We start from the raw sequence: 13,109 nt of genomic DNA on the forward strand, positions 1-13,109 counted from the left end.
AAGGAAATAACAAAGAGCAGAGCAGAAGTAAATGAAATAGAAAGTAGAAAAACAGCAGAAATGACTAATAAAACTAAGAGTTGGTTTGTTGAAAAGATAAAACTGAGAAACCTTTAGCCAGACTAAGAGAAGAAGAGCAGACTCAAAATTATCAATAAAATAAGAAACACTGTAGCTGATACCCTAGAAACATAAGGATCACAAGAAACTACTATAAATAATTATATACTGACAAAGTGGATCACCTAAATAAATGGATGAATTCTGATAAACATACAATACAACCTACCACACCTGAATCATGAAGAAACAGAAAATTTGAATGGACAAAATACTGGCAAAAAGATTGATTCAATAATAAAAATCTCCCAAGAAAGAAAAGCTCAGGACTTGATGGCTTCACTGGTTAATTCCACCAAACATTCAAAGGTGAATTAATACCAGTCTATTTCAAATTCACGTCCAAGTAAGGATGGCTTATCATTGAAAACTAATTAATATAACACAATGTATTAATAGAAGGACAAAAAAACATAATCATCATTATACACAGAAAATGTAACGGACACAATTCATCACCTCATAGTGATTGAAAACTCTCAATAAACTTTGAATAAAAGTGAACTTGCACAACTTGATAAAAGGCATCTATGAAAAACATACATTTGACATCATACATTAAAAAGAGACAGTATGGTTTCAGCACAAAAATAGACATACAGGCCAATGAAACAGAATAGAGAACACAGAATTGAATCCAGGCATTTATAGTCAGTTGATCATCTACAAAGGTACCAAGAACAAACAACGGGGTAAGAGGAGTCTCTTCAGTGAATGGTGCTAGGAAAACTGGATATTCACATGCTGAGGATGAAATTGGACCCTTATCTCACACCATATACAAGTATCAACTCCAAATGTACTGAAGACATACACATAAGGCTTAAAACTGTAAAACTACTAGAAGAAAACAGACAAAAGTCTTCTTGATGTTGGTCAGGGCAGTGATTTTTTTGGCTATAACCCTCAAAACACAGGCAACAACAAAAAAAGTAGATAAATGGAATCGCATCAAGCTAAAAACTTCTGCAAAAGAAAGCAGAAGAAAACATCAACAATTCGAAGAGACAACCTATGGAATGAGATAAAATATTTAGAAACTGTAATCTGATAAGGGGTTAATATCTAAAATAACAAGGAGCTCAAACAACTCAATAGTAAGGAAACTAGTAATTTGATTAAAAGTGGGCAACGGATTTGAATAGACATTTTCCCTAAAGATGACAAGCAAATGGTCAACGGGTATATGAAATTATGCTCAACATGACTAATCATCAGGGAAATTCAAAACCAAAGCCACAATGAGATATCACCTCATACTTTTTAGAATGACTATTATCAAAAAGACCAAAGAGAACAAATGTGAACAAGAATGTCGAGAAAAAAAGGATCCTTGTATACTGGTGGTGGAGAATGTAAATTGGTATAGGTATTGTGGGAAAAAATATGGAGTTTCCTCAAGTAATTAAAAATAAAACTACAATATGATCCCACAATCTCACTTCTGAGTTTATAGCCAAGGAAATGTAATTGGTATCTGGAAGTGATAGCCGCACTCCCAGGTCTATTGCGTTATTATTCACAATAGATACGGAAACAACCCAGTTCCTGTTGGATGAACACATAAAAAAATGTGGAAAATATGCATAATGGAATTCAGCCTTGAAAAAGAAACAAACCTTGTCATTTATGACCCTATGGATGAATGTGGAGTGCTAAGTAAAATAATCAAGGTGGAGAAAGACAAACACTGCATGATTTCACTTATGTGTGGAATCTACAAAAGTTAAGCTCTTAGAAGCAAAGAGTAGAATGATGATTATCAGGAGCTGGGGGAGATGGGGAGATGTTAGTCAAAGGGTACAAAGTTTCAGTTACGCAGCATGAATAAGTCCTGAAGATCGAATGTTCAACGTGGTGATTATAATTAAGTATACTGAATTTTATTCTGGAAATTTGCTAAGAGAATAAATCTTAAATGTTATTACCACACACAAAAAATAGGTAACCATATGAAGTGATAGATATATTAATTAGTTTTATTGTGATAATCATTTTACAGTGTATATCAAAACATCACGGTGTTTTGCCTGGGTGGCTCAGTCTGTTAAGCATCTGACTCCTGACTTTGGCTCAGATCATGATCTGACAGTGTGGAGCCTGCTTGGGATTCTCATTCTCTCTTTCTGTCCCTTTCTTTCTCTCTCTCTCTCTCTCTCTCTTCCTATCTCTCTGCCCCTCCCCTCCTATCTCTCCTTCTCAAATAAATAAAACTTAAAACAAAACAAAACAAAAACCCCCATCACACAGTATGCCTTAAATACATACAATTTTTTATTTGAAATCTGTACCTCAATAAAGCTAGAAAAAAGTGACCCCAAAGAGGTTGTATCTCAATTTCTGATACACTCAGAGAAAGCACACAGCAGCTAAGACTGATCTTTGAAGAAGACCGAGCCATACTTCCATTTTTTTGGACAGATCCCTGAGAAAGAAAGTAACTGAAAAAGAATGAATTCCTGCTTATCCAATAATGTGGAGGATGTCAATGTGGGATATCCCAAGCCACTAGAATGGAATATGTTGGCTATATTTTTTATTGAGAAGATATTTATGGTGCTTGTCCATCTCCTTAGACTAAAAGTGACATGAGGGTAGGGCTGTGTCCTTCTAACTTCCCAGCACTCATTCTATTTCCTGGTAGACAGTACATAGCTATTCAATAATCTTTTGAGAAATGCATAAATGACAGCATGGCTGTATACTGTAAACGATTAGACTGCAAAGTCTTAAATTCAGAGACTAATGGCTGATGCTTCTCTACTGATATGTTATTGTGATATGTTATTTCTCTTGACCCTTGGCATAAGGGTGGGCACAGGGTAAACACTCAATGAAGGTACCATGGATGCATTAGAGCAGTTAGCATACCTCCCCTTTGGAGCTTCTCCCACAGTAGAAGAATATAAATATTATATGTAACATAAATATGTATTTTTCCTGAGCTGACCTCCAAGTACTTCTGGCCTTATCCCTTGCCTTATCCTCTCCTAGTTGCTCTCAGAAAACACTGGATCTTCTAGTACCATTAGCAACCTAATGACCCAGACCCCTTTTTACTCTATCCCCACAGTTCAAGTAGTGGAATCATGTCTCTTGTGTGAAAAGAGAAGCAAGTTATACAAAGCAATGTTCAAATGTAATGTTTTTCTATTGTTAAAGCTTCCTATTACAACTCTAGCTTCACAATTCCCTAGCAACAACATAAGGTCTGAAAAAAGGTGATAATTTTATAGCAAAAGAGATAGTTCATCTCTGTAGAGAATAAAACTGTCATTGATCTTCATGACAAATTGAATCTCAGGGTCTGAAAATATAGACCTTGTTTTCCTTCTTTTATTTTTTTTTCATTATAAGGATGACATTACCTCTATTGTAAATCAAAAGTAACTAGTGCTTTGTGGCTTTTATAAAGTTACAAGGGACAAAAAAGGGCCTATGGCACCAGTCCATTACTATGCACCTTATCTGGGGAGGCTTCATAGGTATGTTCTTTAGTTTCTGTGTGTTGACATTTGCCCTTCAGCCTCCTGGTTAAAGACAGAGAACATACAAACTAAATTTCTCTATTGTGAGGGAACGATTTTTTTCAGGAAAATTTCACAACTGTAAAAAACAAAAACAAAAAGCAGTAGTAATAGTTCAAACAAATATCAATTTTTCTCTTATTTTAATGTAATAAGGATTTCCAAAGAAAAAGTAAAAATACCAGATTAAATTTCCATTTGCTAATTTAAACAAGTAAGGTGAACAACATATTCAAAACTTGTTTCTGATATTTAACTATATTTTCATTTTAAGGATAGAGATTAAAGGTAGAATAGATAAGCATTCAGGTTTACTCAAGAGGTATTTATTATGCAATGTGCCTTTAAGAAGCTTACACAACAAATCCACCTGTAGAACAAATTATGGATGTGGTAAGCAAAACAGTACTATTACACTATGGTAGGGAGTTTAATGTTAATTTTTAAAAATCACAGAAAATCTAATATAGGTGATGGCATCCAAAAGATGAAGGTTTTTGAACATGCATAAAAGTGGGAATGGTATTAAAAGCGAGGGAGTAGCATAAACAAAACATAGGAATAATAAAATACAGGAAATGCTCACAGATCATGGGCTGTACCCCTCTATATTGCAGGAGTATTGTAGGAGATAAAGTTGGGAAGATAGCATCAAATCTTACTGTGAAAAGTATTGGATGATAGATTAAGAAGCTTGATATCGATTCTGCAGGCAAGAAAGCATGGCAGATACAGGTGTGGGGCTCTGAAATCTGGCAAAGTCGAGTTTAATATCTGGTGCCCACATTTAGTAGCTGTGTGGCCTTAAGTAGTTTACTAGGTTTTGTGAGAGTCATTGGTAATGTGGATCTGATAATAGCTCTTACCTCACTGAATGCTGAGAAGGACAAATGACCTAATGCATGTAAATATTTAGTACTACACCAGTACTAAATCAGTGTGGGAAAAGTGTTAGCAATTCCGATTATGGACAATGGAGAACTACGAATAGTCTTCAAATTGGAGGATACTGTCATATGTTGAGAAGAGAGTTGAAGGCAACGTGAAGTTTGGGTTTGGTGCATGTTAACATTCAGGACAGGAAGGTCATTTTTAGAGATGATTGCAAGATACTATGACAATCTAGAGCAATAGGGAGCAAGATTAGTTGCTGGAGGCAATGTCTGGAGGAGGATTATGAGTTTGGAAAGACTTGAGACAAATTAGAAAGCTTTCAGCTTTTCACAGAATATGCAAAAAGCCATCAACCAAGAATACACAAAATCATATGCTAATGACCCAAACAATATTTACCCATTTAAAAACCAGTATCGTACCTTGAGAGTGCACTATTCTAGAGATGAAATTAATGATCATATTCTAGAATGTTGCAATTGACATGGTGTTTAGTTACACTAGGCTGATTTTGTACCATGCCCAAGAAAATGCCAGCAAAGTTTCACGGATGATGTCCAAATACTTAACCTTCTAAATATTTTGTAACAAAAGGATAGCCAACTACATATATATTTGTAGTACAACTAGTAAGACTTGACCACTCTGAGGGTTCCCATTAATTCAAGTGAGTCTGCATCTAACAAGCAAGTAAAAGCAACATTTTGAGATAACCTTACTTCTGATCAACCTGCCTACCCCAAGGCGGACTTTTCAAATCAGTGGGCTATACTGAAAATCTTCAGGCAAATCACAAAATTCAGTGTATGCTTGAAGCAAATGGGATCTTCTATGTGGATACTGAATGGTCTGTGGCATCAGAGTTGATGTGAACTAAAAGAGAGTCAGCTGACCCTGCGTGAGACCCTCTGTGGGTTGTAAAATATTTGCCTGTTGGAACAAGTTTAAATTTAACTATATAGTCCTATTTTGTCATTAGTCAATTTAAGACATTTTATAAAATTCAAGGTTTCTTTAAGTGAAAAACTCCAGCTACTTTAACAACAGTCTCCATGCTACTTTCTGTATTGAAAATATTGCTTTATGCACTTGAGATCATCAGTACGAATACTTTGGATTCCGGGAGAAACAAACCCATAGATATAATTAATAAATAACTTGGGTGTGATGTAACGTAAAGGTGGAAAAAAACTAAAATAAAATCAGTGGGTTAGGAGAGCATATGGATCAGGACCGAGGGTCACAAGTGAGTGTGAAGCAACCTTCTTTTCATTGTATCCACCGAGCCTAGTTTGTCAAGCTACCATTACAATAATCAGTCTGACATTCAGCAAAGTTTGGATTGGTATCCATGACTTTATGAGAATTGGTTGCTCTTGGATAGCTGACTTTGCTAAGTGAAAGAGAGAGATGGAAGAGGGAGAGAAAGAGAAAGAGAGATAGAGAAGGGAGTGGAGAGAAAGGAGGTAAGAAAGAGGGCAGAGGGAGAGGGAGAAAGAGAGAAGGAAGAGCGGGAGAAAGAGAAAGAGAGACAAGGAAGGAGAGAGAGGGTGAGAAACAGGGAGAAAAAGAGGGAGAGAGGGAGGGAGAGACTTCAAAAGCTAGGTCTAAAATAAATCACTAACTCAAAAACACCTTGTTTGTCTGAAAAGCTTTTCCTATTAAGGTGACTAAAGGAAAAAGGAAAATTGTCTCACAACCAAAGGAAGGGAAAGAGAAGTGACATGACGCACAGTATTTGTTCATGAAAAATAACCCTTCTGCAAGAAAACAACTTTACTGAACGTTACTATGTACTGAATGCTAGATCTACTTCCTGCTGAGAGCTATGTTTCTCAAGTATACTATCTCCCTATTTTTTTGTGCTCCCCAGGAGAGGAAATTCTGATGCTGCTGTGGAGAAGAAACCAGTAAGAAGAGAGGGAAGCAAGTGAACCAAGTCCACAAAGACAATAGGCAGTGGAGAAGAGATTTGAAACACCTGTCAGCTGGACTCCAAGGCCAATGCTCTTAACCTCTACTCTACATGTCCTTCTTCTTTAAACACCTCTGCAGCATTTAACAACTTCCACTGGTGGAAACTGCTCCCCAATTTATGAAAAAAAAACACGATGCATTTTGATTTTGAGAAAGTTTCTTAAGGGGTTTAAATTTCTCGAAAACACTGCTTTCTCTTCTATTATATAAAGTGGGTCTATATGAAATCTTGGGTTTTCTTTAAATGACACTTTTTTTTTTGCGTGAATTTCCTAAGTAAAAGGAGAAACTGAAAGCTGAGGGATTCAACAAGAGTAAATTATGATAATTATAATTTCTAAACCCTTGAGTGGCTTCTTTTCTCTCCAGGGGAAAATAACAAATAATAGGTTGTTAAGGAGGCTAATTATGGAAGGCTTCTTAGGGGAAAAATTAAAAAAAATTAAGAAAAACAAAAGATAATTTAAAAAATTAAGTTCTGTTTCAATAGAAGTGAGTCAGACTTCCATACAGCAGGAAGAACTGTATCTTCAGGTACAACTTTTGTCAATTAGATGGTATTTCCACTGAAAAGCATCCATGTCTGCAACTGATAGGAAGTCTCACTTAAAAAGGAAGACGCCGAGGAGTGCCTGGGTGGCTCAGTCCATTGAGCGTCTGACTTTGGCTCAGGTAATGATCTCACAGCTTATGAGTTCAAGCCCTGCATCGGGCTCTGTGCCAACAGCTCAGAGCCTGGAGCCTGCTTCGGATTCTGTGTCTCCCTCTCTCTCTGCCCCTAACCCACTCGCATTCTGTCTCTGTCTCTCTCAAAAATAAATAAACATTTAAAAAAATTAAAAAAAAAGGAAGACACCGAAATGTGGAGATGAAGAGTAAATATTATAGGACCAAACAGAATTGCACGTGAGACTTAGGTCCACCAGTTACCAACTATAAGATCTTGTTACATAAAACTGAAATAAATTAGTACCTACCACAAAGGGTAATTGTGAGTGTTTGATGGGATAATGGGTGTGAAGGGCTTACCAGGGTTTCTGACATCTCTTTATATTCAATAAATAATAGCAAGGTGGTGGTGGTGGTGACAATATTGGTGGAAAACAATGGACATATATTTTAGAGTAGGCCTTCACAAATTTTATGTGTTTACAAATCACCTGGAGTCTTATTTTTTAAATGTTTATTTATTTATTTTTGAGAAAGAGAGGGAGAGAGAGAATCCCAAGCAAGCTCTGTGCTGTCAGCACAGAGCCTGACATGGGGTTCCATCTCCCGAACCGGGAGATCATGACCAGAGCCAAAGTTGGATGCTTAACCCAATGAGCCACCCAGGAGCCCCCACCTGGAGTCTTATTAAGATACAGATTCTAATTTAGTAGAGCTGGGATGGGGCTCAAGATTTTTCATCTCTAACAAACTGAGGTGATGCTAACTTAGGCTGTTGGTCTGAGCATCACGCTTGGAGCAAAGCTTTAGACTGAGGACACTGTGGAAAATACATGCAAAAGATAGTGGGGATTAAGATCATTCCTCAAATGAATTACAGAGACTTTTGCCGTAACTGTATTCCTTAGACATGACACTTGCTTTCCATTCCTGCACTTTAACCATTGGGCTATTAAATTTAGTTAAGTAAGTTCTGCAGAGGAGTGACTCCCTGATCTCCACAGTGGGGTACAGATATGCAGATGTGGTCCTCCTTGTGGGGAGTTTCTAATTTATCTACAATGACAAGACCCACATGAATAAAACATTAAATGGCAACACCAGGATGAACAAAATCAAATGCACAGAATTAGAGTGAGAAACCAATGTTTCCACAGGATGGAAAAGGGAGAGAAGCTATTGTATTTCAGTTGCAAACAGTAATTATTGCTGAGGCCTTTTTTCTTCTCACAGGCAGGCTGCTATACAGACAACAACCCATCTCAAGAAGCCAGGAAAAGCAACTATTCCTAACCTAAGACATGCAAAGTTTGACTTCTATAAGGAAAAAATCATTAGAGATCCCTAGTAAAGAGGACAAATTGCAGATGGAGGGAGATACTGCCTTCGTTGGTAGTCTAGGTACCCCAAACTCAGCATCTCTCATTAGACGGGAAACTTGCTATCACTTCAAGATGTGAACTGAGTTCTACGGTATTTCAAAGTTCAGAACCACAGGTCTAGTCAAGCACGAAGTGATAATCTATTCTTAACAGTCTGAGGATGGAGTGATGATAAGACAGATCACCCTTTATAAATCCTTAAGACTTCAAGAAAAATAAGAACTGAAAACAGTGCTAAAGATACCTCAAATCAGAAGATGAAAATCATCTATGGTGCAAGTATGTATATCATGTGCAACATATATTTTCTTTACTTTTCTTTTCAAGACTGCTGTCGGGCAAAGTCAGTGGCAAAGTAGCACTTATAGATGAACACACAACTGTGTAGATACACATGCGAACTCACACACAAATGTGACAGAGGCCCAAAGGCAAAAACGCTTCATCATTTCATAAAAATTAATTAAAGAAAGTGAAGAATGGAATCAATTAGAGGTAAAGTGCTGCGCAAATATACTTTCTAGTCATTTCAGCTAATTAAAAGGAGGAGCAAATCATGACTTTTAAAGGGTCCTAATTATTATAGAAAAAATTAATTAGCAGAAATCCTCAGCTGGACATTCAGGGATGTCTTTGGACAAAAGGAATATCCAACTAAGGAGGCTTGGCAGGCCAAAAAAAGATTAATGGAATTTCTGAGAATAGAAGCTCTTGAGAACTCTGGGTAATACAAACTTGTTTGTTGATAAGTAGTATGTTTACTGTCCATACTAGGAACCCAGAAGATACACTAAAATCTGTGGCTTGGTGTAGTAGGCTATGGGGACTTGTGATAATTCAGCCAGCCCTGCTTTTATCCTGGGTATGAGAAATGGACTATTTTCAAAGAATTAGCTTCATGAATTAATCTATATTCAACCATCTGAAGGCACTTCAAGAGTGTCCAGTGGCCCCAGGGTTGTATATGTGAATTATTTCTTCCAATGATGGAGTAAAACCTGTTGGTCGATATTGTTCTGGTTAATAACCTGATGGATAGCAGCTTTGTCTCTATTTATTCAACCTTCTTAATCTCATATTGTTTTAGGACGATTTCTTTTTTCTTAGAGTATTTATTTTCCTTTCTAATTATATAAATAACATGTGCTCCTTGAAGACATTGTAGAAAACTGAGTAAATGTTAAAAAGGAACACAAGAAAATCATGTTGTTTTATTTTATTTTTTATTTTTTTCATGTTGTTTTATTTTAAATCAACTATGGCAAGAAGCCTAGTGTTAGTGCTACAAAATTTCAGAATATCATAATTGTTTCCTGTGCCCAATGAGATTGTGTTCATCAACTTTGACATTGCTTTTTACCATTTCTGTTGGACTACTTAAAAATAAAATATTAAAAAAAGAAGTGAATGTAGAAAGCATCAAGTGAAACTAAACCTTTGCAGATCGCACCACCTCTTTTCTTAAAAAACAGGAGAAAACCACCTGAGTGAAGAACTTGACTGTGTCAAAGAGACAAAATTACATGTGATACACATGTCTTTAAAAATAATGCAAGGTGGTGGTGGTGGGGAAGGTGGGTGGGTATGGCCTACCTGGGGATGTGGCACTGATCAATTAGTTATTTTATACTAGAAATCCAGGATATTTTCAGACTGAGGCATCAGGGGTAGAACTGAGGATGGGAAATAAGGTAACTACTAAACTAAATGAGTATCAGAGAGCATTGTAATAGCCTTTTTAAAAAAGAAAAAAAAGGGGGTGGGACTTCTAATGTAAAGGTAAGCTTATCTTCCTCTTTATTTATCTATCCATTTTTTAAAAATTGGGAAAAGAAGATAAGTGGAATATACAAGGGTAAGAAATTTTAAGGTTGCTTGCATGCAGACAAGGGTGAAATTGGAACAAATTTGCCAGTTTCAAGCCAACCTCACCCTCCCAATTTTTTTCATTTCATTGCAACTGCAACAGAAATGGAGACTGAGGCAGATATGGGTTGGAAATAGAAGAAATAAAAGTCATTATCGCTGCCTGTGAGGACTAGATGTATTAATGCGTTTAAATTGTTCCAAAACTAAATTTCACTTTCAAAAATATTTTGTAGCAATTTAAGCATATTCATGAGCATCACACAGCCATATCCAATTAATGTGTACACAGCCAAATTGAAATTGTATATAGGAGTTGGATTAGGCTTTGCTCTCATGTCTTCAATTTTGGCAAACAAATAGTGTAATAAGCAGAATCAGTTTATCGAATAGTGGACTAGACAGGGCACCAGCATATAATGGTCGAATATTTGCCAATAACTGTCTTCAACCCTGCACTGTCAAATATTCTCTATTTTTTAAGGACATCTTGAGCAGAATCCACAACTTCTGCCTGACAATGACCTCCAGCCAAGAATCATCAGAGCAGACCTGTGGTTACAAGTTGAGATCAGGACTCATGGCAGTGAGGGAGAACACGTATCATGGGGAAGCATGGAACATTGTGTGGAGGGTGTTAGAACAGTCTGGCTACAGGATTTGGGCTTGTGTTAGGTGATCTGGGGAAGGGTTGAAGCTTCTGGAATGGGCTTCAGGAGGTGGGGCTTTGTTCTAAATTTGGTGCTATCAGGAAGTGGAGGTTAACAATATGATTGGGTATCTCACTGAATCTCTGTAGAGCCAGGCTAAGGTTGTAATTGGTTTAAAGTACCAGTCACTCATGTTAGCTAGGAGAGGCTTTATTTGAAACTTGTGGTTTGCACAGTGGCCTTGTTTTGGTCTTTGCTTAGAAAAAATTATGAAGTGGTCTTGTTTTGTTTCACTTCATGTTTATAGAGCAGACTTGTCTGATGTTGAGGGTCTATGAAACTATTTATGTGTTCTCATTGTGAGAGACAGGGTAGCTTGTAACAATACGAAGGCCTGGCTGGTAATATTAGGGCAGCTAGCGGCTGTCTGTGACTGTTTCTCTTTCTCACTCATCACCTTTAGTTATTATCAAGTCTAGTCTGTGTGTTTGGTCTAACTCCTTCTACTTTTAGCTCATTCAAGGACCCACAGAAGACAGGGACTTGTCCAAAGCCAGCTCTCCCCTGGAGTACCTTTATGACATAGCTAGGGACTCTGAAAGCATGCTTCAGTTTTTACTCCCTGACACAGAACATGAAATTCTTGCTGTGACTGTTTCACCATCCCTTTTTTCTCCCTACAGTGGCTTACCTCATTCACTAGGATCCTTTTTCTCTACCTCATCATTTCCCTTAGATTTTCTTCTTCTCCGTCTACCTCTGCTCTGTCTACCTGCCCAGGGCAGGTCAGCAAATCCTTTGCCTAAGCACAAGCCCAGGAAGGCTTTCTCCTTTTCCTGTAGTGCTCTCAATTTCTATGCATGGTTCCCTTGAAAGGCAAAGAGCAGTCACTCTAATCTCCCACAGAGAGAAAGGCAAAAGTTTCTTCATTCCTTGTCAAGTCAAATGCTTATATGGACTATTGGAGGTGGCGGTAGCTAAATTGCTGGGGGGCTGTGAGAGCCTATTTGGCTGCTGTCTTAGAAGTTATGGAATATAACATCTACTCCCCCTTGTGGCTGCTAGCTTCAGAATTCGTGCTTTTTCGTGGTCCACACTTTGGGTCCTGTTCTACAATTCTAGGCCAGTGAAAGAATGTGTGCTCAAAATCTCATTCTATAGGACTGCAAGGAAGAGTTCTAACTTTCTTTAGAGTGAATCTAGATTGACTCAGAGTTGCAATCTTTATGTTAATTATAAATGTTTCCCCACAATCGTAAAGGCATGTCCACTTGACTTAGAATGGAATCTAATCTTTGGAAATAACCTGCCTCACATACAGTTTTAAGAAAGACTTAAAGGTAATGCTTGAGACAGATTGCCATGATTGATAAACAGTGTCTGTCATGGTTATGGCAGAGAAAAGTAGATGTATATTTGATAAGCATGTGCTGATCCTACAGTAGGAGATACTTATTCACACTAGCAGGAATATTATGTTGTTGAATGCAAAAAAAAAAATACTGGGGAACATCTTTATAATTTTGACATTTTTATTAATTCAGTTTGAATTTCTTTGCCACTGTAAGTGAACTCGGAGAAATTTTTTTAAGTGTCAAACTCTACTTGACCTCCTAAAAAGGTTTATTCAGGTTAATTTTTAAAATTGTCTTTTAAAAAATCTTTAAAGTATATCTTTCTTATAGTGACTAAAAAAGTAAGTTTAACTAAGCAATGAATTTACTGAGTGAGCAAAGATACCGAACTGACACTCATGAAGAAATTAGATGGGGGAATCTGGGAATTTAAATGGCACATACAACAATGAAAACTGCTAGAAAAATATGATAAACAAAAATTATTTTCCTGTTAGTAGGAGAAATTATCAATACAATAGGTACCAAGAGAAAATTATTCTGAGAGTGAAATCTGGTCAATGTAGAAACGGAAGAGAAAGGTATTAACATCAGCACTTTCACCCACGTTATTTAACATCATAAATCTGCCTGTCTTAATGGTCAATGGGGAATAATCAGCATGTTCAA

Source organism: Felis catus, chromosome A2, assembly GCF_018350175.1.
Source record: "Felis catus isolate Fca126 chromosome A2, F.catus_Fca126_mat1.0, whole genome shotgun sequence".
In the NCBI taxonomy this organism is placed as follows: domain Eukaryota; kingdom Metazoa; phylum Chordata; class Mammalia; order Carnivora; family Felidae; genus Felis; species Felis catus.